We start from the raw sequence: 25,196 nt of genomic DNA on the forward strand, positions 1-25,196 counted from the left end.
CTTGGCTATCATTTTCTGGAATCAATTATAATAAACCCCATGAGAAGAAAGTTCCTCCAATCTTAAGAGTAGCTTTGGGTCAAAGGGGAGCATTCCCCAAGGATGTTGTAGATTTCATTTGTGTGCCTGCAAGAGCTCTGCCACCAGCATGGCCTAGAATATCAACTCAGGGCCTGGAAGCTTTCAGGCAGCCTCAACGCAGAGGAAGGAGGGAAAAAAAAGTCTACTTAGGAGGATTGTTCACCTGAGAAGCCTTGAGGTACACTTGCAAGGCAAGAGCTTAGGAAATAAGACCTGCTCCTTACAGTTAAATTCCAAGTGCTGTCAGTGACTTATGGCTGGCTCATTGTGGACCTAATCAGCTAATCCTCCTCTTTTCAGGGACTATGGAAGCCTGAGGAAGGCCATTCCTTTTCCAGTCAGGCGTGAGGGCAAAGAGCCATCCCTCCTTAATAAATCTCCAGGCTCACAGGATTCTTCCTGCAGTAGCTAGAGCAGAACCTGGAGGTCTCTGAAATGTTCGACCTCCATTCTGCCTCTTCTTGATTCAACAGCAGCAACCTGTCTACCCGGCCCCCATCTTCCCTATCAGGTGGTAAATTTCTAGAATAGTCTTCTATATAGTCACTTACCTGCGCCTTACTTCGATCGACCATTGAGTGTCTCAATCGCACGTACCTTTTTGTTAGCACCTAAATGCTTGATTGCACTCATTTCTTTTTGGGGTCTGATGCTTACCTACGTCTCTAGCTTCATGTGCCACATGCCCCAGCGGTTCCGGCCACACTGACTCTGCTCCTCTCGCCATAACTAACTCCTATGCGTTAGCTCTTCTGCATGGACGTGGAACAAAGATTCCTTTCCACCTCCCTGCTTCATCTGGTTGGCTTCTTCTTCTTCTTTTTTTTAATCCACAATGTGTTTATTGGGATAGTTTCCCATTGGTTTTGATTCCAGATGCTTTGGGTGGTGCTTCGGTCTGAAGGTGCATCCTTCCAGAAGCCCCGTGTTTCCTCCTGTGGACTGGCAGAGGATGTGGAGCAGCCAACACACAGAACTACTGCTTGTGCATGGCCGAGGGTGGTGGATTTTGTAACATCCGGGCCAGCTCACGTCTGTGAAGAAGGAGCTGGGGCTCTGTAGCAGGCACTCCTCGTGCTTCCTCTTCTTCTCTTCTAGGGATAGGGGGAGAAGGTCCTTCGAGAGGGTCACATCCTTGTGGGGAGGTTGTCATCACCAGAAACTCATCTGGTTAGCTTCCAGTCTTCTTTCAGATCAGCTCTGGTCTGACCTTGGCTCCCATGTCCGACTCCCAGGGGAGGCTGGCTGCTGGAGTCTTAGGCAACTGAGCATCTGTGCCCTCCCTGGTCTGTGAGATCCATGAGACAAGGATCTTGTCTGCTTTTCTTCCCAGCATTTAGTGCACTGTCTGGCCCATAGGAAGCATTCAACATATTTTGTTGTTTAAAGGAAAGGGGGAAGGAAGGAATGAACGAACGAACAAAAGGGCAAATGTGGTCCTTTTCCCCAGGATTCTACCAGATCCCCAAAGGCGGTGATGGCATCTCCCGGTCCTAGTGCCCGACACAATGCCTGGTGTGTGAGCACTTAATAAATGTGTATTGAAATGAATGTGAGCCATGACTTTCAAGTATCACGAAGGACCAAAAATAAACAAATAAACATTAAAAAGACAGACATGTAAATACATGGTCCCCAGCCTCACAGGGCTTTCAACGAAAGAAGGGAAAGGAGGCAAGCACACGAATAACCATAGTACAGCATGAAAATAAATAGGTGTCTCAAGAGGGGTACAGACCAAGGGGCTTAGGAAGTTCAAGGTCAGGGAAGGTCTCATCCGAGGAAGCGCTGAAAGAGGGGAGCAGCACACAGCAGAGTGAGATGAATGGGAAGAGGTTTTCGGGAAGAGGACCCTGAGCTCCGCAAGTGTTCTGGACTGTATCTGGAGCTGTGTGTCCAGGACTGTGCTGGGTTGTTCCTGGTGAAAGTGAGGGGAGGGGGTACCCATCTAGCATCACCCCCTTTCCAAGGCTTTTCTGTTTTACAAAGTCTCAAGACAAGGCAGGCAATTTATAAGCCCACAAGGGCCAGAAAGGTACAGTAACCACAAGATACAGGTCATCTATAAGACTGTGGACAAGTGCAAAGCATTGTCGCCTGCATGACTGTTGGCTGCCAGTTGTGGTCATGCGTGACTCTGGGCCCCATGTCATGACGTCTTCCCATTTTCTTTTCCTCAAGAAAAAAAACAGAAGTCTGGATTCTTAAGGGAAATCTTCCAATTTTCAAATGTTGGTGACTAATTCAATTTTTTGGTTCGAAAAATACCCTTTGGTCAAACAAAACACACCCATGGATGCCATCCAGACCGCAGGCCCCATTCAGCTACACGCAACCAGTTTGCAACCTCTGGCCCAAGTAGATGGACTCATGAAAATTGAAACTGCCGTTTTGCACCCACAAGATTAGCAAATGTTAAAAAATCTGTTCAGATCAAACCTTGCCAAGAAAGTGGAGCAACAGGAACGCTCAGATACAGCTGCTGGGCATGATGAGTGGAGAAGAAGTGGTGTTAGCCTGGAAAGATAAGGATTTGCATATCCTATTATCTACTGGTTCCACTCCTAAGCACAGGCTCTGGGGAGATGGTTGCAAATGCGCACAGAGAAACATATATGAGAATTTTGGCCGCTGCATTGTTTCTTAGGGCAAGAAGTTAGAAACACACCAAATGCCAATTGCCGGGAGAATAAACAAGCCGTGGTACATTTGTAGAGGAGCATGAAAGTAACCTAAGTTCTATCAGTTAATGTGGGTCTGGTGTCTCCAAGGGTTAGGGTCACATGACCACTAAGGGTTTCCATCTCTACAGTGAAACATTCCTAGATATTACTAACCTTCTGTTAGCAGACCTTTTACTCTTTCAGCAACTCTGAGCATCCATAGGCCTGGCTAGTGTCTAGGCTACTAGGCGCTGGGGAAGCAGACCGAAACAGAAAGAATCTCTGTCCCTGCACTTGAGTGTGGTTGAAGACACCAGTCAACAACCAAACAAGCGCTGAGAGTCTCAAAGAGTGAAAGAGTGGGGTGCTATCGGGAAGTCCTAGGGAGGAGGAAGTTGGTATAGATGGAGGGGGATAGTGGGATATAGATAGTCAGGGATGTCTTTTCTGTAGAAGGCATGTTTAAATTGAAACTTGAGAAATTAGCCAGGAAAGGAAGGCAGAAAAAAAACATACCAGACCATGGGAATAGCCCTACAAAGGCCCTGAGCCTGGAAATTGCTTAGAGAAGCTCAGTGTGGCCAGAGTATGGTGCACTAACCCTCCAAGCCTTGCTAGCAGCAAGGAATCATCTGGGTTCGTTGTTCTACCCAATTTTCAAGATGGCTGGCTAGACAGAATGATGTGTGAAATCTTCATGACAAGCAAAACTAACTGGATTTAATGCACAGGTTCTGGCTACGTTAACATGGTGTTCTACTAAGCTAACTCATCAGCTAGAAAGAAAGGAGAGAATAGGTAGTAAGCTCAAATGTCTCCCCTCTGCCTACATGAAGGGACCATGGTAAAGTTAAGTCTAGACACCCAGGGAATGAGAGATCACTACCCAAAATAGTTTCAGCTTCTTTTAAAAAAAGATATTATTTATTTATTTGAGAGAGAGAGAGAGAAAGCACGGAGGGAGAGGAAGAGGGAGAAGCAGGCTCCCTGTTGAGCAGGGAGCTTGATGAGGGACACGATCCCAGGACCCTGAAATTATGACCTGAGCCGAAGGCAGAGGCTCAACCCGCTGAGCCACCCAGGCGCCCCTTGTTTCAGCTTTTCTTTTTTTTTTTTAGATTTTTTTTAAGATTTTATTTATTTATTTATTCAACAGACAGAGATCACAAGTAGGCAGAGAAGTAGGCAGAGAGAGGAGGAAGCAGGCTCCCTGCTGAGCAGAGAGCCCAATGCGGGGCTTGATCCCAGGACCCTAGGATCATGACCTGAGCCAAAGGCAGAGGCTTTAACCCACTGAGCCACCCAGGAGGCCCTTGTTTCAGCTTTAAAGACAAACAAATTCGTGTGAGATACTCAGCTCCATGAAAGAAAGGTATTACAACCATTCAGTGGTGGCTCTTCTCATGGTTTCTAATTCACAAATCGTTATATCTGTGTGCATTTCCGTTTATCTCAACACACATACAAACTCAAATAATCTCAGAATCTAATTTAAAACCTTTCTGTCGAAGGGCACGGACGAATGGATAAGGAAGATGTGGTCCGTATACACTACGGAGTATTATGCCTCCATCAGGAAGGATGAATACCCAACTTTTGTAGCAACATGGATGGGACTGGAAGTGATTATGCTGAGTGAAATAAGTCAAGCAGAGAGAGTCAAGTATCATATGGTTTCACTTCTTTGTGGAGCATAACAAATAACATGGAGGACGTAGGGAGATGGAGAGGAGATGGGAGTTGAGGGAAATTGAAGGGGGAGGTGAACCATGAGAGACTACGGATTCTGAAAAACAATCTGAGGGTTTTGAAGGGGAGGGGGTGGGAAGTTGGGGGAGCCAGGTGTTGGGTATTAAGGAGGGCACGTATTGCATGGAGCACTGGGTGTGGTGGAAAAACAATGAATTCTGTTATGCTGAAAAGAAATTAAAAAATAAAATAAAATAAAAGACAAATTTGTTTGTAAAAGTAAAAATAAATAAATAAAATAAAAACTTTCTGTCTTCACTGTTTAATCTGGAGTGTTTTGGCCAAGAAACCTCAACTGAGCACAGCTCATATACTACAGTGTGTACATTTTTAAAAATTTCATGTTCTTGGTAATGAGAAATGGGCCAAGGATGGTGGACCTTTGCACAGGCTCCTGGAGGCCTCACAGTGCTCACGGCCACCTTTTAGGGATAGGAGTGCAGTGTTTCATCTCAGTAGTGACTTTCACCCCAAGCTCTCCATAACTAATTTTGCAGTCAGATTCCACAAGACCTATTCAGTGTTTGGCTAAATCTCATGGAACATTTCATTTCCTTTCAATTTTTCATTAGTTTGAATTAAAAGTAAAAAAAATAAAAAAGCTAACAAGCATGGCTTGCATGGGTATTTCTAAATTAAAACACAGCCACATTGCCATTCATTTTGTTGTTTACAGACCTGACCCCTACTGACTTCTTTCCCCACCACCCCACCACCTGGTCTGAAATGCCTCCAGTCTTGCAGTGCCCTGTGTGCCCTTGGAGAGCGTGACTTGACCATGTTCCAGGAGGAAGATGAGGAGAATGTCTTCCTTCCTATGACACAGTTCTTTGGAATTGGTGGGTGCTGAGCAATGAGCATTTGCCTTCTCATCTCATATCTACAGCTCCCATTTCCACAAAATCTAAATGGAACTAGCAAGCAAAGAGAGGTGGGGTTCAGGGAGGATGGAGAATAGAAGTGTCCTGGAACTTTGGACAATGAATTATCTCATAGGATCCATACCCAAGACAGGCATGTCTGTGAGATTTCCCACAGAAAAAAGGTAGAAAATACTATGCAGTTTATTTATATGACCTCATTGGATTCACAATGTTTTCTGCTCCCAGATTCCTTTTGGAATTGGAGCTCAAATTTTCATTGAGTCTCTAAATACTGCCCATCTTTTGATCTTGTCTCACCTCTCTGACCATGTTCATTCATTCAACAAACTTTTTCTTTAGCCCCTCCTAAGTGCCAGGGGTTATACTAGGCACAGGATTATTTTGATGGGAGGGGTAAGTTACTGTTGGCAATCACTCACTCCTACCCACATCTCTGTAAGAAGGTTACATGTTCACCTAGCGCCATATAACTTGCTGTACTTTCTGGAGGCTACTTTGGGCTTGGCCATGGGTCAAGCTCTGGCCAATGGAAAGAGAGCAGGCATGATACACACCATGTCCAGGCAGAAGCTTCTAGAGGCATCACCACTTCCTGCAGACCTCTTGCTTCTCCTTTTTTCCCTGAAAACAGCATGTTCCAGATGGAGGTGGTTCTTTCTATTAAATCCTGGAATATGAAGACATATAGAGCAGATGGCTGGCTGGAACAGAGCCACTGCTGACCTACAGTGGAACACATATGTTATAAGAGTGAAAAAAAAAAAGTGTCCATTGCTGACAGCCACTGGGATTATGAGGTAGTGACTATAGCAAGCTGATGGATGCACTTATCAATGCAGCAAAAGCAGATTTGACCCTTTCTCATATGGATCTAATAGTCTAATCAGGGAAGCTAGTCAGTAAGCATATGAACCGGTTGATAGTCATGTAAGTATCAAATAACATCCCTTCATTCTACAGTAACTCCTCTTACTCATCCAGCCAAATGTAGCCCTTGCCTCCTCCCCTATTCTGGCCATATTCTCTTCCTTGACAACTCCATCTATTCCCATAGCTTCGTATCTCTTCAAATGATCCTTTAATCTATTTTCCTAGTCTGGCCCTCACTTACAAGTGCTAAACCCATATTCCCAGTAGATAGCTGGATATCATGCCTGCAGGATCCATTTGTGTTCCTAAACTCAGCATGACTGGAACCAAATGCATTGATTATTTCTCATGGTTTCTGTGGGTCAGGATTTCAGGAAGGGTTCATCTGGGTGGCTCTTCTCTAGGGTCTCTCAGTGGTGCTGGAACAATGAGGGGCTGCCCCCATTGGATCTATTCAAGTGTTTCCTCCTTCTCTCTGAGTGTGATCTTAGGGTCTCTCTTTGTGCTCTTTCCATGGGGGCAAGTTTGGGCTTCCTTACAGCATGGCAGCCTCTGGGTAGTCAGGCTATTTACACAGTAAGGAAAGACAACAAGGATCAAGTTATTCCAGGCAGCAAGACAGAATTTGAATCACTTTTTGGGAATTGCTGCCATATTCTCTTGGTTGCAAACAAATGATAAGCCCGCTCAGGTTTTGCGAGTAGGGAAATTAGACTTTATTTCCTTCTGCGGTGGTGAAGAAGATAATGTGGTGACCGTCTTTGAAAATAGAATTTGCTACTTCATCCCTCAGATGCTCTTCTTGACTTCTTCTCTGGGCTGGTACCAAATCCCGCCATTTTACCTCCGCAGCTGCCCTCTGCTTTCTATTCTCATAAAGCTCCTCAGGGTCAGGTTCTAACAACTTTCAGTGAGAGCTAGTAGTGGCGTGGCTCTCTATTCCAATGTCTCTTCTTTCCTCTCCACTGTGACACAGTATCGGTTTCTTAAGTGCCACGCTAATCATGTCACACATCTGTGGAGTGAACAGCACACAGTAGGTTTTCCTGACTGTTGGGTTTTCCTGAACATCTTTGAAGCTCCTCCCTTGTCTCTTGAGTTAAATACAAAGCCCTCGGTCTGATACTGAAAGCCTTCCATAATATCCATTTATTCAACCAGCATTTATTGGGTATCCACTCTACACCAGACACTGTGCTAGGAGCTGGACAAGGAGGATGGGGTGGGTGGGGTGGGGGATAAAGGCTGAGATGAACTGCTCCCTGCCTTCATGGAGCTTCTGTGAGTATAAATCTTCAATCATTCATTCAAAAAGTTTCATGTATTGAACATGTAACTATTCCCCAGATATGACCCTAATCCTTCCCAAGTGGGACAAGGTTTATATAAGAGTAATGTGACCACATTGTATGTCATTTGGCACAAAGAATTAAATTGAATTTCATTAAAAAACATGTTCTGAATAACCTGGAATATCTATTTATTTCCTTTTTCTGTCCAGAAAATTTCCAATTTTACATTTTAGCATATGTTGGGCTACTTATCTGGAATTCTTCTCATTTCTCCCCAGTCTTCAAACTCTAGCTCAGACCCTATATACTATAAGGGAGGTCTTATCTGCTGTCCAATTAAGTGTGGATTCTTCCTCCCTTGGCCCTCCACAGCATCCTGTTTATGCCTCCCTCAGGCCACTTCTTATGTTCTGCTTTATATGTGTGAGTCTTGGTGCCCCTGCTAGACTATTAGGCCCTTGAAGGCAGGGAAGGGGTCCTTCTTGTCTGTATTGGTTTGATTACCAATACATACCATAGATACTCAATATTTACTGAATTAATAGATAGTCTGGGAACGAACTTGAGAAAGTACAAATCTATTGCCTTGTTTTGAGGCAAGGAGTATTAGCAGAATCATTTGGTTCAAAGTCCTGGAAATCCAATTTAAACTGGCTTTAGTGAAAATTGGAAGTATTGGCTGATGTAACTGAGAAGTCCATGGGTTGTTCCATGCCACTGAGAATCCCCTCCCTCTCTCTCTGTCAGTTCTGCTTGCCGTTGGTGGGGCCTTGTTCTCGGACAAGTTCTCCAGTTGCCCACAAGGCTTATATCCCATTAGCTTACCAGCTCCCTAGGAAAGAGAATAATGTTTTGCTAAATTCCAGGATTAAGTGTCATTGGCTCAGCTGAGGTCACAGGCTCCAGCCTGGAGTGATCATTGTGGCCCAGGGCTGAGGTCCTCTGTGTCACCACATCCTTGAGGCAACGGAGGACTGTCAAGGCTCTGGAGCAGAGACAAGATGAATTGTCTAGCAATGTTGTGAGAAAAACCATCTGATGGGAATGTGAATTGGTGACAATGACAGATAAAAGAGAGGAGTCACTTAATCTCACAAAACAAACTGGGGGTTGCTGGGGGGAGGTGGGATTGGGAGAGGGGGAGCGGGCTATGGACATTGGGGAGGGGAGGCGAACCATAAGAGACTATGGACTCTGAAAAACAACCTGAGGGTTTTGAAGGGTCAGGGGTGGGAGGTTGGGGGAACAGGTGGTGGGTAATGGGGAGGGCACGTTTTGCATGGAGCACTGGGTGTTGTGCAAAAAGAATGAATACTGTTACACTGAAAAAATAAATAAAATGAAAAAAAAAAAAAAAAGAGAGGAGTCAAAAATGACATTTGGACTCTAAGCCCGGGACCTCAATTCCATTTTGAAGAAAAGACCAGCCAAAGCCGAGGAGCAGGAAGCATCTGAAGAGACCTAAACCAAAAGGGCCCTGGCAGCCATTGGGCAGGACTTATCCTTCGGCCCACACAGCAGCCAGGGAACCACAGACAAGCAACAAAACAGGAGTCAGGAAACTTGAGTTCTATCCCGGGCTCTGCCATTAACTTCCTTCATGATCTTGAACAAATCACTTAACCTTTGTGGAACTCAGTTTCCTCATTTCTAAAATAAGCTGGGAGGACTGTGTGGTCACTGACTTCCTTTTCCGCTCTGGCATTCTGCACTGCTATTTCTGGAGATGAGTATAACTGATCCCTCCTTCATAATAGCTCTGGAATTCACTTTTCCCTGCCTCGGGCCTTGGTCTTCATAGAGCCATTAAGGCCGTGACTCCTTCCACTTACTAGCTATGGGATCTCAGGCCCATCACCTAATCTCTCTTCACCTCCAGGTTCCTCATCTATAAAATGGGGATAATAACAGTCCTTATCTCTTTAGGTTGTTGTGAGGATTAAATTAAATGAATATATGAAAAATGCTTAGGACAAAGTGAGGCAAATTATAAGTTCACTGTGTTGTTTCTTGACTTCACTTAGGATAAGGGGCCCTTACAGCCAGGACATGGGAAGGTGGACACTGTCTGATAGTTACAGTCCCCTTGATCATGTGAGTAAATCAGGAGCAGCCATGACGACAATCTCCGTTGGGCTTGAAGAAGTAAAGCAGTACATTAAGGGTGTGGTGGCCATATTTTCAGAACCCCAAATTAGGCTCTATGATTTTACAAGTGTGATTACACTTATTAGGCAAGTGGGAAAGATCATTTGAAATTAAAACCATCCTGCGTTCTTGTAGGCATTAAGGGGAGATTCCATTTGCCTGAATCCATGTCCTGTCCTTCCAACAAACACTTTAAGAAATGTCACTTGCATTAGACCTGGACCCAGTCATACTGTGCCCTTGGTCCCTGAAAACTGCTTTCTAGATGCCTCAGGGACAGAACAGCACTTATGGGCATAAATCATGCACACACACACATTCACACAGACACACACTCCTCCTTTCTTCCCTAAAGGCTGAAGTTCCACCAATTTCAGGCTCCTCCAGCAAATTCCAGATGAGTCATTTTCCAAAATCTCCCTTGTCAGTACTGCCTCTTAGTGCCAACTTCTTCTGTGCAGAAAATAAAATAAAGTAAGACATGAAATTGATGGGTCCTGCAGGCTTCTAAAAACAACTCCATTTCAATAACAATGGTTCTTGAGAATAGCTTCCAATACCCAGGTTCTTATGGCGGTGCCCTCTACTACAAAGTTGTCTTAGGGCTGAGGGCAGAGGAGGAGAGACCCTGATTGGCCCTGAATGCTGGGGGTCTTGGTCAGAATGGCAGCTCACATCTATGTTTATGCTTCCAGGGGCTTTCATGTCACTACTATAACCTTTTCTCACAGGAACCTGTGCAGGCGTACTCTCATTATAGACTTTTCACAGGCAAGGCACCTGAGGCTCAGAAAAAGGAAAGACTTAACCAAAAAAAAAAAAAAAGGAAAAAAAAGCAGTTTATGTTTCAGCTGGACCAAAATCTGTGTCTCCTTGGACTTCTACCTCAATGATTTTCTCAAGAATAACAAGTAAGATTTTCCTCATGTGCCATTTCTAATCCATTGGTGGTGGCTGCCCAGAGATGTAGCACTGAAAAGGATTCCAAGGTCATGGATAGGCTGTGGTTGATTAGCAATGTCTGACATGGCAGGATAACAAGCGGGAGCAAATGTGTCAGACATTTGCAATCTTATGCTATGTCGTGATATACTATACTCTTAAACTTATCCCTGTAATGCAGCAATCTATGGGCTGTGATGTCTCAGAAGTATCTCTTTTCATTGCAAGTAAGCTCAAATGCACTGAAGCCAAAAAAGGAAAATTTATTATAAGAACAAAGAAGTGTCTTTTAGAACCCAATGACCAGAAATGCTGACAGGCCTATCCATGGACTAAAACCAAGAACTGCACTGTTACTAGGAACCCAGGCATATTGTCCCTGCTCTTTCTGTAATTCTCTCCCTCTAACTCTTTCTAGCTCCCTATCTAGCCCACCCCACTCCTTCTCCTTATTCTGCCTCTTCTCTATTTTCCAATAGAAAGGCAATGCAAGTCACAAATATAATTTAAAAAATGTTAATAGACACATTTTAAAAAGGAACAATTAGTTTAAATATATACCTTTAACCAATATAGTCAAGATATCATTTAATGTGTTATCAATATAAAAAATTTTTAATGAGATACTTTGAATTTTTTCCTTCACGCTAAATCTTTAAAATCTAATGTGTAGTTGACATTTACAGAACATTTCAGTTTGGATTGGCCATATTTCACATGACCAGTGTTTAGTGGCTACTGGAGAGCAAAGGTCTAAAGTTTGTATTTCTTTGACTCTAGCAACCAGCTGGGAATGGCTAGCATCTCTGAATATCCATTTTAGCTTTCAGGACAGAGAATCTATTTGGCCCACATCGAGTCAAGTGTCCATATCTTATCCGATTAGCCTTGGCCAGGAAGGGAAGGATCCTATCCTATAAATATGGTGGTCAAAGAGGAGGGCAATTCTCAGAGAGGAGGATGAAGGGCTGATCCGGGCCTAAAGGATATGTAATACCATGTTTACAGGAAACTGTTTAGGAAGAAACATTTCGTGTCACCAGAATTCTCTGGAAGATTCCAGAAGTTCTCAAAAATCTTGCATTTGGGGGGTAGAAGACAGACATGCTCCTCAAGATAAGAACAACCCAAGAAGAATAGTGTGCTGCCACCTGGGGAAAATCAACTAAGTATGCATTCCTAGCTCAAATGGGACCCAGGGCTGCCTCGAGAAAAGACAGCGCCATGCCACACAAACTGCACGCTGGATCAGAAGTCTAAGGCAGAGGCTGGGAAACAGGCATTATTATGATCACTTCTTCAAGTTCAGGACTCAACTTCAAGAATGAAATTAATCCAGGAAAGACAATCCCATGCAGCTTGGGAATCTGCCCTGGCCCTCTGGCCCCCCAGGACTCAGGATAGAACATTTGTCATGCCATTTGCCAACACCGAGAACGCCCCTTTATACAGACGCCTTTCAGTTACACAAACAATTTTTGTGGGAACATCCAGTAATCTCTGGTTTTGTTTATGGAAGCTCTTCAAAATGAAGAAGGCTTAAGTCCTTGATGAGAGCAGAGCAAACAGCTGTTATTTCTCTCCTCGGGACACTGGGCCTCTGAAGGAGCACAGGCCCCTATTTAGTCAGCTACACTCATTTTAGGAGGTGACTGTGTCAGCTGTTTGTCACAGGTCCTCACCCTCACGTAGCCCTCAGGTAATAACAGGGATAGAGAAAGAGAGCAAATGATGGGGACAAGGTGGAAAGGTAATAAGCTGAGATTCCTGAGGACCTCTCTCTTGGCTGAGGCCAAGCCATAGTATTAGTGTTTTTCAACGTGTAGGATTATGACTTTCTGCCACTTCAGTGCTTCCTAAGGCTTCTCACTTTTCTTAGGATAAAATCCAAAGTCCTCATTGTGTCCTTCAAGACTTGATCTGATCTGGCCCCTGTCTACCTCTCTGACACCATCATGTAGCTCATTTTAGTCCAACACGGGTCTCCTTTCTGTTTCTTGAACATGGCGGTCCCTCAGAACCTCCTCTTCCCTAGCTCTTCACATGGCTGGGTTATTGTCATGGTTCAAGAGTCAACTCAAATGTCAGTTCTTCACAGAGGCCTCCCCAGCCCTCAAACATAAAGTAGTCCCTTACTCCTCCCTGAAAACCATTCATCGATCCATCACTTACTTCATAAGATTCTCCCCAGTTTGAAATGATGTTAATTCATTCACCTTTATCTTCTCCACTGGAACAGATGTAAGCATCTTCAGGGTAAAGACCCATCTAGCTTATTAACTGCTGACCCCCAGGGCCCAAAACAGTGGTCGGCACACAGTAGGATCTTAAGAAGTATTTGTTCAGTAAAGGGATCCCCTATCTGGGAATACCTCAGACCCACTAAATCATACCTTTTGAGAGCAATGCCTGGAATCAGCGATTTTCACAAGGGCCTCAGATGACTTGCATATTCTCTACGATTTGAGAAAAACGGTGTTGATTTTACCTGCCTGGTCAACAGCCCATCTTTCCTTCTTATCTTCAACCTAAAGGTACTGTACTGCCTGAACCTAGGGGCAAATTCGAGGATAGTTAAGTCTCCCCCAGCTTGGCGGCTCAGTCAGTCCTTCCTGCAACTACCCTTGAACAATAATGCGTTTGGTGTGGGGGATGATGAGCTCAATGTGGACAAGAGACAGGATAAGAGCCATGTCTATCTCTGCACTGAGCAGAGTGCCTGGCATATAGAGGCCTGCAATAAATATTTTTTAATCAATTAATAAACAAAGTTATGAGCACCAGGCAACGTGCTAGACATCAAATACGACAGATCTATATATAATTACAAGTTGCTCCAAGTCTGGAGGGAAGACAAAAATGAAAACTTATAATTAGAATAGAAGATGTGCGTAAAAGGTACCGTGGGCTTCTCAGTGACCATAAGGTTTGAGCTACACTGTTTTCTTTCTTCTGCATCCCCTCTCATGTCAGTTATCTGAAGTAAAATACTTCAGTTTTCTGAAGAGATTGTGGTCTGCTTCTTGGCTTCATTTTTCACCAACTGGAAAATTAAGAAAACCTCTCTAGGCCTTGATTTCTACCACTTGTACCAACTTCATAGTGTTTAGGGGAGAATTAGATAAATTAACATCCATGAAAGGCTTAGCCCAATGCCTGAGACACAGCAAATACTCAGAGCCTGTCAGCTATTATTATCAGGTATTTTTAACTCTCTCTGTATCCAGCCCCGCTTCAGGCACATGGGGAAAAACGCATTTTTACAAATTCATTTACCAATAGCTAAAGCAAAGGGGAGTATCAGTCCCAGCCTCTGCCTAAGTTAATATAAATCCCAGGTTAGTGGAGTCTGAAATTAATTGGCTTTCTTCTCCTTGTAACATTGTAATTTAGAATGAGCCTTTTCTCTACATAGGAGACGGATTTCACTGTTACATTTCACAGAATCAGTATATTCCTGTCTCCAAAGAGAAATTCTATTACAATGAAATCTCATGCTCAAACCAAAACCTTGTGTTAAGTAAAATTTTTATTTCAGTAAAAAAGAAATCTTAAAAAGCTACATTATTGCCCATGCCTTAGGCTTCGAATTCCTTGAAATGTGGAGATAGTGGGGTTTTTTAAGAGCTCTCCATTAGTGGGTCAGTTCCCAGACAACAGTGTCTTTGTGGTTGCAGAAACCACATGTCCCAGCTTGCCAGGGATGGTCCCACTTTATGCCCATCCTTACTGTTTAATAACAGCACTTTCTTGCACTCTTAAAATTGTTCCAGTGTGGGTGACATTTACAGAGTTACTCTCATCATGGCTCCTCATGTTTCCTCAGTGGAAAACCCAGGGTCCAATATGGAAAAATCATGATGAAACCAACATTTGCAAAACCCTTGCTATGTGCTGGGCCCGTCTTGTCAGTCACCATGCATCTCATTCACTGCTCCCAACAGGACTCAGATAAGATTTCCAGAAGACTCCAACACAAAGAAGATTACAGTGGACCCCCCCTCGACTATATTCAACATAAAAACAACTATGTGTGGTAAGTCAAATAAAGAAGACTGCATGCATTTCAAAATTAAAATAGCTTCCTTCTAGATGTATCATTGCAAAATTTGGAATTCATTAATAAAAGCTGAACTTTTCACATTTTGTTTTTATCCTGGCTAGTACCTTAAGCACATACTCAGGCTGCCTGAGCTCACAGATCTAGAACTGCTCATGATAACCCAACAAAGTAGGTGTCATTGCCCCCATTTTACAGATTAGACCCTTAAGATTTGGAGAAATCACCCCACTGTCACACCCTGGATTTCCTGAACTCTACAACACCATGTTTATTCTCCCTCACATTTGAACATGGAATTAAAGTGATCTCACAACTGATGTACTCTTTCCATGCAGGATCATCCCCTGGCCTGTTTTACCACCTTAACGTTGTATCGTACACCTGATGGCTTCTTGGCTCCTGGATACACGGTGAATGGTTGAGCTGATGCTCAGGTCTGCTCTGTCTTGGTTCCTTATCCTAACCACTTTGCCATGCTGCACTTCAGGAATGTTTATTAAACATCATTACATGTGAAGAAAAAAACTATTAGCAATACTTCACTTGTTATGCACGGTAGTCCAACAGGTAGAAGACTCCCCAGCTCCACAGTTTCCAGCTTTTGACTTCTTTCCAGTATTCTGTGTAACCAGTGGGGGTGAGAATGAAGGGGTTGGGAGAGCAATGGTAACAGTACCAAGAGCTGAGGAGAGCAGTCTAGAGAAAGCAGGGCATGAGGGCAAGCGTCCCCAAAGAAAGGGCTCTCTGATCCACAGACACTGCAAATTCTTAGTAGAGGCTTTGACCCTCGTAAATCACTCTGTACCTCAGTTTCAACAACTGTAAAATGGCTATGAAAAAAGTTTCATTGTGAACAGTAAAGGAATAACCGTAAACCCTCGAGAAGTGTTATCCAGGGGCCGGGGTGGCTCAGTGGGTTGGGCCTCTGCCTTTCGCTCGGGTCGTGATCTCAGGGTCCTGGGATTAAGCCCCACATAGGGCTCTCTGCTCAGCAGGGAGCCTGCTTCCCCTTCTCTCTGCCTGCCTCTCTGCCTACTTGTGATCTCTCTCTCTGTCAAATAAATAAATAAAATGTTAAAAAAAAAAAAAGAAGTGTTATGCATTACTGCTGGTCATCCCTTCAGCCTCATGTGGGCCACCTCCCCATAGCACGCACATACACACACACACACACACACACACACACACACACACACACATTTCCCAGCCGGATTAGATTTCTTCCAGTTATTCGAACAAGCCAAGCTCTTTACATCTTCAGAATTTAGTACATGCTGTTCCTTCTTCCTGGAATGCTCTTCCTCTCCTTTTTGAAGAGCCAGTTCATGCTCATGTTTTAAGACTTACCATAATTATTTGTTCCTCAAAGTGATCTTTCTTGACTCTCTTCAAATATAGTCTTGCTCTGTCCCTTTCTATTATATTTCTCTGCTTTATTCCTTCTTAGCCTTCATCAGAATCTAAAATGGCCTTATTTATTCATTTGGTAGTTTTATATACTTATCTCTGCTCTCACCCCTCCCAGGAACGTTAAATGTTTTGCTATTCTTGTATCTCTACACCTAGCACAGTGCCTGGCATGATGGATGTTCAAAAATATTTGTTGAATTGCATTCTCCGAACTCAATAAATGAAAACTTCAGATTCTAAATCCAGGTCAGGTTACGGCCAGAGGCCCCACATAGAAAGGGAAATGGTTTGCTGTGCAAATGGTTTTCTTCCCCACAGGAACCTCAGTCATGGTCAAGGGCTCTGAGCCTATGGCTCAGCATTCCTCCCAGGCACCCCTTCCCATTTATCTCCCGGCGTGCGTACTCTGTTAGTAAAGTTACTGCCGTATGCGTGATTTGATGATCTGAGTCCCTTTCTGACACTTGGCAGAGGAAAAAGGGTCCTCCAACATACATGTGCTTAGGAAGTAATGAAAGTTGCCTCACATAACTCTCATTACCTGTGCTGTTTGGGGGGCAACAGTTTTCTGGAAGACATCACCACACAGCTTCCCGAATCAAACATTTAAGCCAGATGCCTGTGGGATCTGGACTACTCAAGCTAGCTTGGGGGCTTTCTGTCCTTGAGAGAGACAGAGTGCAGGGTTATGAACTTCTGTGTGCCTATGAGTCACCTACAGTCTTAGGTAAAAATGCACATTTCCAGCATCCCGCCTAAGAGTCTGAATGGGTGGAAACTTTTTCACAGGAGTATCTTTTATAACTGCAGACATGGTAGTTGCTGTTTGCAAGCAGCTTTACAGACATTATTTGGTTTAATACAACTAACAATCCTATGACGTAAGCTTTCTCCCTCTTTCTAGATAAAGAACCTGATGCTGCAAGAAATTAAGTGCTTTTCTCATGGTCACACAGCTCACGAGTGGGGGTAGGAAGCCTCCAAGTATGGTCTGTGGACCAGCAGCTTCAGCGTCCCCTGGACATTGGTTAGAAATGTAGACTCTGGCCCCATCACAGACCTGACTTTGAATTTGCATCTTTAACAAGATCTTCCACTGACTAATGGCCCATTCTAGTGTGAGAAGCCAGCTCTGGTTTATCTGACCTGAAGCTGGCGTCTGATTAAGAGCTTGGGAATTGGAGTCACAGACCCAAATTCAGACCCAGTTTTTCCGCTCATTAGCTGTATAACTTTGGGAAACCTAGGTTTCTTTCTATACAAGACAGCCCACGTCACAGTAACCCTCTCCAAGGCGGTCGTGACGAAATTAAGATAATGCTGTTATAGCACATTATTATTTTAAGCACTGACACACACTTTTAGAGTCATGTTTGGTATTTCAATGAGCTTGAAGATGTTTTAATTGTCTTAAAGCCCCCTGAGGACAAGCGACTCTTCCATGAACTCATTTATCATCCCACAATTCCCAACTGGATTTATTCATGAGCCCTTGCTCAGTGATAGAGATCAGCCCCGGTCATGGTTACTATGTTTACATACTCAGGGAGGGAAGAAACTCTTCTTCAAGGCATAGTTTCCCTGACCCATCCCTCACCCTGTTTCTCCTTTTACAGAGAGAAGGCAGAAATGTACAGAGAAACATCTACCAACTGCAGCAGATGAACTTGACTTTAGAGAAAAGTTACCTTGAAGAAGAATGGAACTGGACATCACCAGCAGACTTTTCCCATCGTGGTTTGGGGCCTTGGGCAGATCACTTGGGCTCTCTTGGTATCTACTTCCTCTCCCCGTAAAACAAGCAATATGCTTGCTAAGGCCTCCTACTGCTCTTGCCAGTACTAACATTCTAATTCTTTGAGTGACTCAGTGTTTCTCAAATTGCCCACCCACCCTTCCTCAGCTTTGCCAGGAGACACTGATGGGGAGTGATGAGGGTCCCATTAAGTGGGAGATGTGTAGAATGGATTAAATACAGCATCTATAAATCCAGTAGGGCTACAGTACATGAGCCACCCACTGGGCTCGTGCCTGTGCCCGTGACTTTCACAGCAACCCTGGAAGGTGGGTATTACTGCTCTGATTTTAAGATGAGGAAGTTAAGTCTCAAGAGAGTGTAAGCTATGGGCCCAAGGTCACTCAACGACAGGTGTGGGATTTGAACCCAGGTTTTTTTTGTGTGCATGGGGGGGTGTGATTTGGGATATATTATTAAGTTAAAAAAGCAAAATGGCTAATAATGTATACAATATACACCAATTTATCTAAGAAAGGGGAGATGTGGATATAACTTAGACACAGGAGACATTATTTATCTGTCAACCTGAAAATAAAGAGCCAATAGTGAGAGGCACTGAATGTTTATTTGGAATCAAAATGTTGCCATTGGAAGGGGCACTGGCACCCCAATGTCTACAACTGCCAAACTATGGAAAAAGCCAAGATATCCATCCACAGATGAATGGATAAAGAAATGTCGTGTACATACACTATGGAATATTTCCCAGTCATCATCTTGCCATTTTCAATGACACGGATGGAACTGGAGGGTATTATGCTAAAAGAAATAAATTAGTCAGACAAATACCGTATTTGCTTATATGTGGAATTTAAGAAACAGAACAGATGAACATAAAGGAAGGGAAGGGAACATAAAATAAGACAAAAAGAGAGAGAGGCAAACCATAAGAGACTCTTAACTATAGGAAACAAACAGAGGGTTTCTAGAGGGGAGGTGGGTGTGCAGACGGGGTGATGGGCATTAAGGGGGGCACTTGAAGTTATATGCACTAGGTGTTGTATGCAACTGATGAATCACTGAATTCTACCTCTGAAGCTGATAATACAGTATGGGTTAATTCAATGGAATTTGAATTTTTAAAAAAGATTGCAATTCAGAGAGCACAGATTCCAGCAACGTCCCCTACCTGCAGGGCGAAGACAAAGAGTTTCTATGAGAAAGAGGAAGGGGGCAACCACATGACTTGGATAAAAGAGAAATAAATTTCCCACGGATACAGACAGGCCGCTTACACTCTGCTGGACTCTTCCCTTGGGGTTAACCCATGAAACCGCTCCTGGTATCCATCAGCTAATTTTCCTGTCTTCAGAAAGTCTGTAGTTGGTCTACCCTTGTCCTGTTGACTTTACAAACAACTCTGTGTAAAACACTCGCTGCTTCTGAGCCAACCCAACGGCCCTTTTGCTCAGTTCAGAGTCCATTAGCCATTTGTTCTAGCAAGGAAAAGGGAGATTTTCTCAGAAGGGAGTCTGTCGTGTCAAGAAGCTTTATGGAACCCCACATATGTATATCCATATCCATATCTACGCAGTAGAAAGAGCAACTGTAAACATTTCTAAGTGGTTTCTTACAGGAAGAGAGAAGGGATTGGGTGAAGGTGGTGGAGATTTATTTTTCATATACCTTGTTTTAAAAAGCACTCCTGGAGCGCCTGGGTGGCTCAGTGGGTTAAGCCTCTGCCTTCAGCTCAAGTCATGACCTCAGGGTCCTGGGATTGAGCCCCACATCGGGCTCTCTGCTCAGTGGGGAGCCTGCCTCCCCGCCTCTCTCTGCCTGCCTCTCTGCCTGCTTGTGATCTCTGTCAAATAAATAAATAAAAATCTTAAAAAAAAAATAAAATTAAAAATTAAAAATAAAAAGCACTCCCTAAAAATTCCAAGGGAAAATGAAGCGAAGGAATTGAAATGTGTCACCAGTCGTTGGCATAAGCATACAGGGAGGAACTATTCAAAGTGTCTTTAAAGCACTGGACTGCACATGCCGTGGAAGACAGATCGTAAGGACAGAGGAGCTGGTAAAAACAACTGTTTGCCAGTATCTGGGTTGGTGGCGGTAGTGTTGGTAATGTTATTCCAGGACTATTGTCCACGTAAGTGTGGGATAAATCAAATGACTAATATTGCGACTATCATGGAAAAGCCAGCTCTTCCACATGGGAGAAAGGGAACAGAGGTGTGAGACAGATGGCGGGGAGCACAGAGCCTGCGAGTATGAATCCGAAAACAAGCCGTCTGCGTGAGACGCCCGGGCATGACGCATCTCTCCCACTTCTCTCCGCAGAAGAGGCCAGGAACGACAATCCAGAAGCCGCGAGCCCTGCTTGGTCTAGATTGTTATCTCTAAACTCCATTTCTCACTGAAAGAAACCAGGGCTCCTCAGAGAAATGACTGATTTCATGTCGGGGCAGAAAATGTACAAGATGAGCCTGGAAAATTCGTCATACCAGGAAGCAAAGAAGCGATCAAAGATTACTAGGATGGTGTCAAAAGGACCCAGGGGCCAACTTGTAGAGGCTCCCATCCGCCAAAGATGGAGTAATTTGAGCACTGGATCTATAAATCACATCTAGTATATTTCAATTCATGTTATTCAAAAACACTTAATAATCACCTTGAGAGGTTGCTGTGGAATCAACATATTATTTACAAAATTGGAAAATAAAGGGGAAGAATGAAGCATTAATTTTATTTTTCTATGAGAACTAGGCCTTGGCAGGGCGCCTGGGTGGCTCAGTGGGTTAAAGCCTCTATCTTCAGCTGAGGTCATGATCCCGGGGTCCTGGGATCAAGCCCCACATCAGGCTCTCCACTCCGCGGGAAGTCTGCTTTCTCCTCTCTCTCTGCCTGCTTGTGATCTCTGTCTGTCAAATAAATAAATAAAATCTTTAGAAAAAACAAAAACAAAAAAACTAGGCCTTGGCATAACCAAATGGGGGATGTAGGAAAGTTTCTCTGCATAGCAGTATTTAAAAAAAAAAAAAAAAAGAGGGAACCCAGAATTAGCCCATCATCCTTTTGCGATAGGAATCAATGGATCTTAGCGATGATCAATGACTACTCCCATTGTGGGAGTCAGACACCGCGTACCTCCTGACAGAAGAAGAAAGTACCATCCGCAAAGCAGGCTTGCCAAAAAACAGTTGTGAGCTTAATCAAAATTCAACATTCAACTACCAAATTACAGTAAACACAAGGGATGGGGGTATCTGTTAAATGTCACCACAAAGATGGCATCGGTAAGATGGAGGGGTGAGGGAGCCTACAGGACAACCCACCCAGTTTCACAAAATCGGCTCACCATCAGCACTGCGGCTCAAGGGATTTACTTCATTCTTTAAACCCAGAGATAGCAGTCTGAGTCTGGGCTGTCACGTTCAAGGTGTTTCTACGTGTAAGTACAGCCATCGACTATTTCATACTGCTTCTAGAAGAGTCAGGTGCATATTTTTCTGTTTTTGCGATACATATTTTTTAAAATCATAGATCTATTTTTCCTTTTGTATTTCTATTCCAGAATTCCAGATGGGCATTATAACGTCTTTGAAAATTACGTGTCTGCATGGATATGATGTTTCAACTCGGTGTCACCATAATAAAGGGGTGAGAGGTATTTGGTATGAAAGGTGGTTCTGAAGCTGGTCGGGTTGAGAGCGTGGCTGTGTCAGAATTTGAGTTCCTCATGCTCTCTGGGTCTCCCATTCTAGATCCCTCCCTACTACAGGTATAACGTCAGCACCTCCCCCACTGGTGGGCTGTGGGGATTAATGCTGGCAGTCGGCTTAATGAATTCAGTTATTGGGGGAGGTTTATAATTATTACTATTATAACTAATTACATAAAATTTCTCTTCACAACTTTGTCTGATTGAAGCTGGGCCTCTGTGACCTGACCCCACCCACATCACACCACCGCGACCTTGTTGTCCAACCTAACGTGACAACTTCCCCTCTCCTGAGTGGTCTCTGCACTTCTCAGGCCTGGCCGTATGCGTGCCGTTCACTCTGCCTAGAAGGCTCAATCTGTGCCCCCAACCCTTCCCACTCTTCTTCCCTTAAGACTCAGTTCCCCTAGTTCTTCTTCCAGAAAGGACCACTTCCACCAACCAATCTTATGCCCTCTCTCCTTTATGTTCCAAACTCCAAGTTCCCTGCCCTTCTCAGAGCCATATCATAATTAGTCATCATTTCATCCATGTCCCATATGAGGCTGTAAATCCCCTGAGATCACAGAGAGCTTCTCGTGTCTTTGAATTCTGGTACATGAGTTGGTGTTCAATAAATGTTTGTTGAGTAAGTGAGTGATGTGACCTCTTTCCTAGAAACTCTTCCTAGGCCTGGTAATTCACAGAGCCAGGCCTGAAATGAAGGTCTTAAAACATCCAATCCAGGGGGCCTTCTTGTTGTAACATAGCTCACCACAGTGGTTTGGCCCCATCAACAGAGCAAAACAAATATTCTCCTTTCTGGAAAGTTTTACTTCCAGTTTCAGGATTCCCAACAATCTTGGACAAAGCGCTACCTCCAAAATGATGAGGAAGAGCGTGGACATAAAAAAGGAGTAGGTAGGACTCAGGAAGCGTGAGGACTCTCCAGAACCAAACATCTCCTCGGGCTCTTATATGCCCATCAGCCGTTGAGATTTTCTCCTGAGGGTCTGCCCTGACGAGGATCCTGCCAGCCCCACCCCAGCCTCATAGTCCAGACAATTCTGTCTTCCCAGGAGGTACCTGATGGACCATAAAGGCACCCACTTGAAAATTCTCTCGTGACAACCACCGTATATTACCAGGTCCAAGCAGGACTGGGGGAAACACCAAAATGTTTGCTTTCCTCAGATCTGTGGCTATTAGGTGATGGGTCAGTAGCAACCAAGTTCTTAGGGAAGAGGTCTTCACTTCAGGGTCCCATCTTGATGACCATTGGCAGATGGACTTGGCTATCGGCTTCCCCAGATCCAGACACTCCATTGAAATGTTCCTATTCCGGTGTGTCTGGAACCTGTTTTCTACTCCTTCCTTGCTTCCTTCCTGAGGAAGCAGATAGAGTACTCACACGTGAGAACCCCGTTCTAGACTTAGCTCTGCCATTGCCCACGTGTGTAGCCTTGGGGAAGTCATGCGACCGCCTAGGGCTCTGGTTATTGAATTTGTGAAAAGACTGGATTCAAATTTATCTCTAAGATTGCTTCTAGTTCTAAGTACTCTACAAACTCACTATGTAAAGTGTGGTCCACAGGCCAGCAGCAGGAGCCTCATCTGGGAGATGGTAGAGATGCAGAGTCTCCCTCAGGCCCCACCCAGACCCACTGAATTAGAATTTTACCAAGATCCCTAGGGGATTCCTATAAGCTCAAAGTTTAGAATGTCCTGCTTTAGGACACTGCAGGTTTGACTGCTAGGCTGAGTTTCTTCTTCTCCTAGAAGAGTACTTTGAATTCCAACAAGAACTACATCCACTTAAGAGATTCATGTCACTCAGAGAGAGAGGAAGGAAGGCTTTTTGAACAGGCTTTGTTCAGCTCATACTGCCTGAGTAGACTCTAACTGGATTCTTTCTCTCCCTTTCTGGCTTTCTACCTTCCTTCTTTCCTCCTGTCCTTTCCTTCTTTTCCTTTCTCTCCTTCCCTCCTGCTTGCCCTTCTTCTTTTCTTCCCCACTGGGAAAATGGAGAGAAAAAGTCCTACCATCTTTCAACAAAAGAATTCCCTTAGTCGTGTTTCCCCAGGGGTCCAGGCCCTCTGGGATAACCCCAGTGAGTGTGCTCTGACATGTACCCAAGAACACAGCCCCCCGGAGCCATCCAGCTGAAAAGGCAGGGGAGAGGTCCCGGAAGTGGGGGAACGGGGAGCAGGGTAGGGGCTGAAGAGGCTCCACAGGGAGCCAGGCCCCACGGAGTGAGCTTCTAAAAACAAACATTCTGGATGGCTTTTCTCTATTCTGGCCAAAACCTCCCTTCTGGGAATGAGGCCACAGGACCCTCTGTGGTCCCCATCCTCGGGCAGCCACAGGGCAGATTCAGCACCAGAGCTACCCACTGCTGCTGCTGCTGCTGCTACACCCAGTCCCTGGTAGAAGACTGGTGTCCACTTGCCTGGTGAGACCTCAAAAATTAACACATGAGTGTCCTCGGTCCTCTCCAGTGAAGGAGGGTTCTGGCTTTGTCTGATTAGTTTTCCCCTCCCCACACTCCTTTGGGAGTCTGCTGCTGTTGCCATCTGGATTCTTTGGTGTGGCACATGGTGAGACAAGGAAAAAGGGAAAGAGGGGCCAGATTAAGGAGTCATAAAGACGACGACTTTTTAGGTGAGTTTTAAAACACGAGAACAGCTGAAGGATGTGAGGACTGTTGTGGGAGAGAAAAAAATAGGTGTTGTGTCCTCATAAGCCAGTGGTTCTCCAAGTGGGACCTAAGACATATAGTATCAACATCATTTAGGAACTTGCTAGAGATGCAAACTTTCAGGCCCCATCTCAGACCTATTGAATCAGGTAGTCTGGGGATGGGGCCCAGCAATCTCTTTTAACCTGCTTTCCAGGTGATCTGATGCCTATTTGTTTGAAAACTGCCGTTATAAACTATGTATTATTTCCATAGTAAATGAGAATCAGAGGTAAAACAAAACAAAACAAAACAAAACAAACAAACAAACAAACAAAAAAACCTTTAGTTCATTTGAAACTATTGCACTCTTTCTTTGGCCGCACCTTCGACTCTAAGATTGGGAGGTGTGGGTCACCGACATGATAGGGCTACCCTTCTCTTCCTGGTATTCATTGCAAGAAAGAGTAGTCAGATGCCATGAATCTTCATTCTGCTCTTAGGAAGAATCCCCCTACAAGACTTCTGTCTGGTCCCTGCATGGGCCAGAGGCCACCGGATAGTATATAAAGTTGAAGAACTGCTCTCTTCTCCTTGGGGTTTTAACGCTCAAGAACTAACATCGATGAGACCCTGTTTTCGTTCAGTCGTGGATGGCAAATTAGACTTCTGCCCCAGCCTGCAATTTTACCTAAAACTTTAACCAGAACTAGCCAGAAACTGGGGCCATGAAAAGAAAGCATATATTCTTGGGATTCAAGTTTTCCTAGATGCCACGAGCCTGTAAGGACAGGGAAGTTCAACATGAAATGAGTTCACTGTTTTCTTCCACCTCAGCTTCCCAAGTCTCCCTCCAGCAGCTCCTGAGATGTCATAAGTCAGGGAGACAATGCCATGTCTCCCGCACAGGGATGCCTTCTGCTAGGCATCACCCTAACAAGTGAGTTCAGACTTCTATGGAACACAGACGTGTAAA

General features: G+C 44.3%; 1 pseudogene; it reads right to left on the reverse strand.

Annotated features, from left to right (window-relative positions):
* Window positions 1–906: 906 nt before the first annotated feature.
* LOC123939276 overlaps window positions 907–25,196 on the reverse strand; it is a 57,900-nt pseudogene continuing 33,610 nt past the window's right edge.

Source organism: Meles meles, chromosome 3 (genome assembly GCF_922984935.1).
Source record: "Meles meles chromosome 3, mMelMel3.1 paternal haplotype, whole genome shotgun sequence".
In the NCBI taxonomy this organism is placed as follows: Eukaryota; Metazoa; Chordata; class Mammalia; order Carnivora; family Mustelidae; genus Meles; species Meles meles.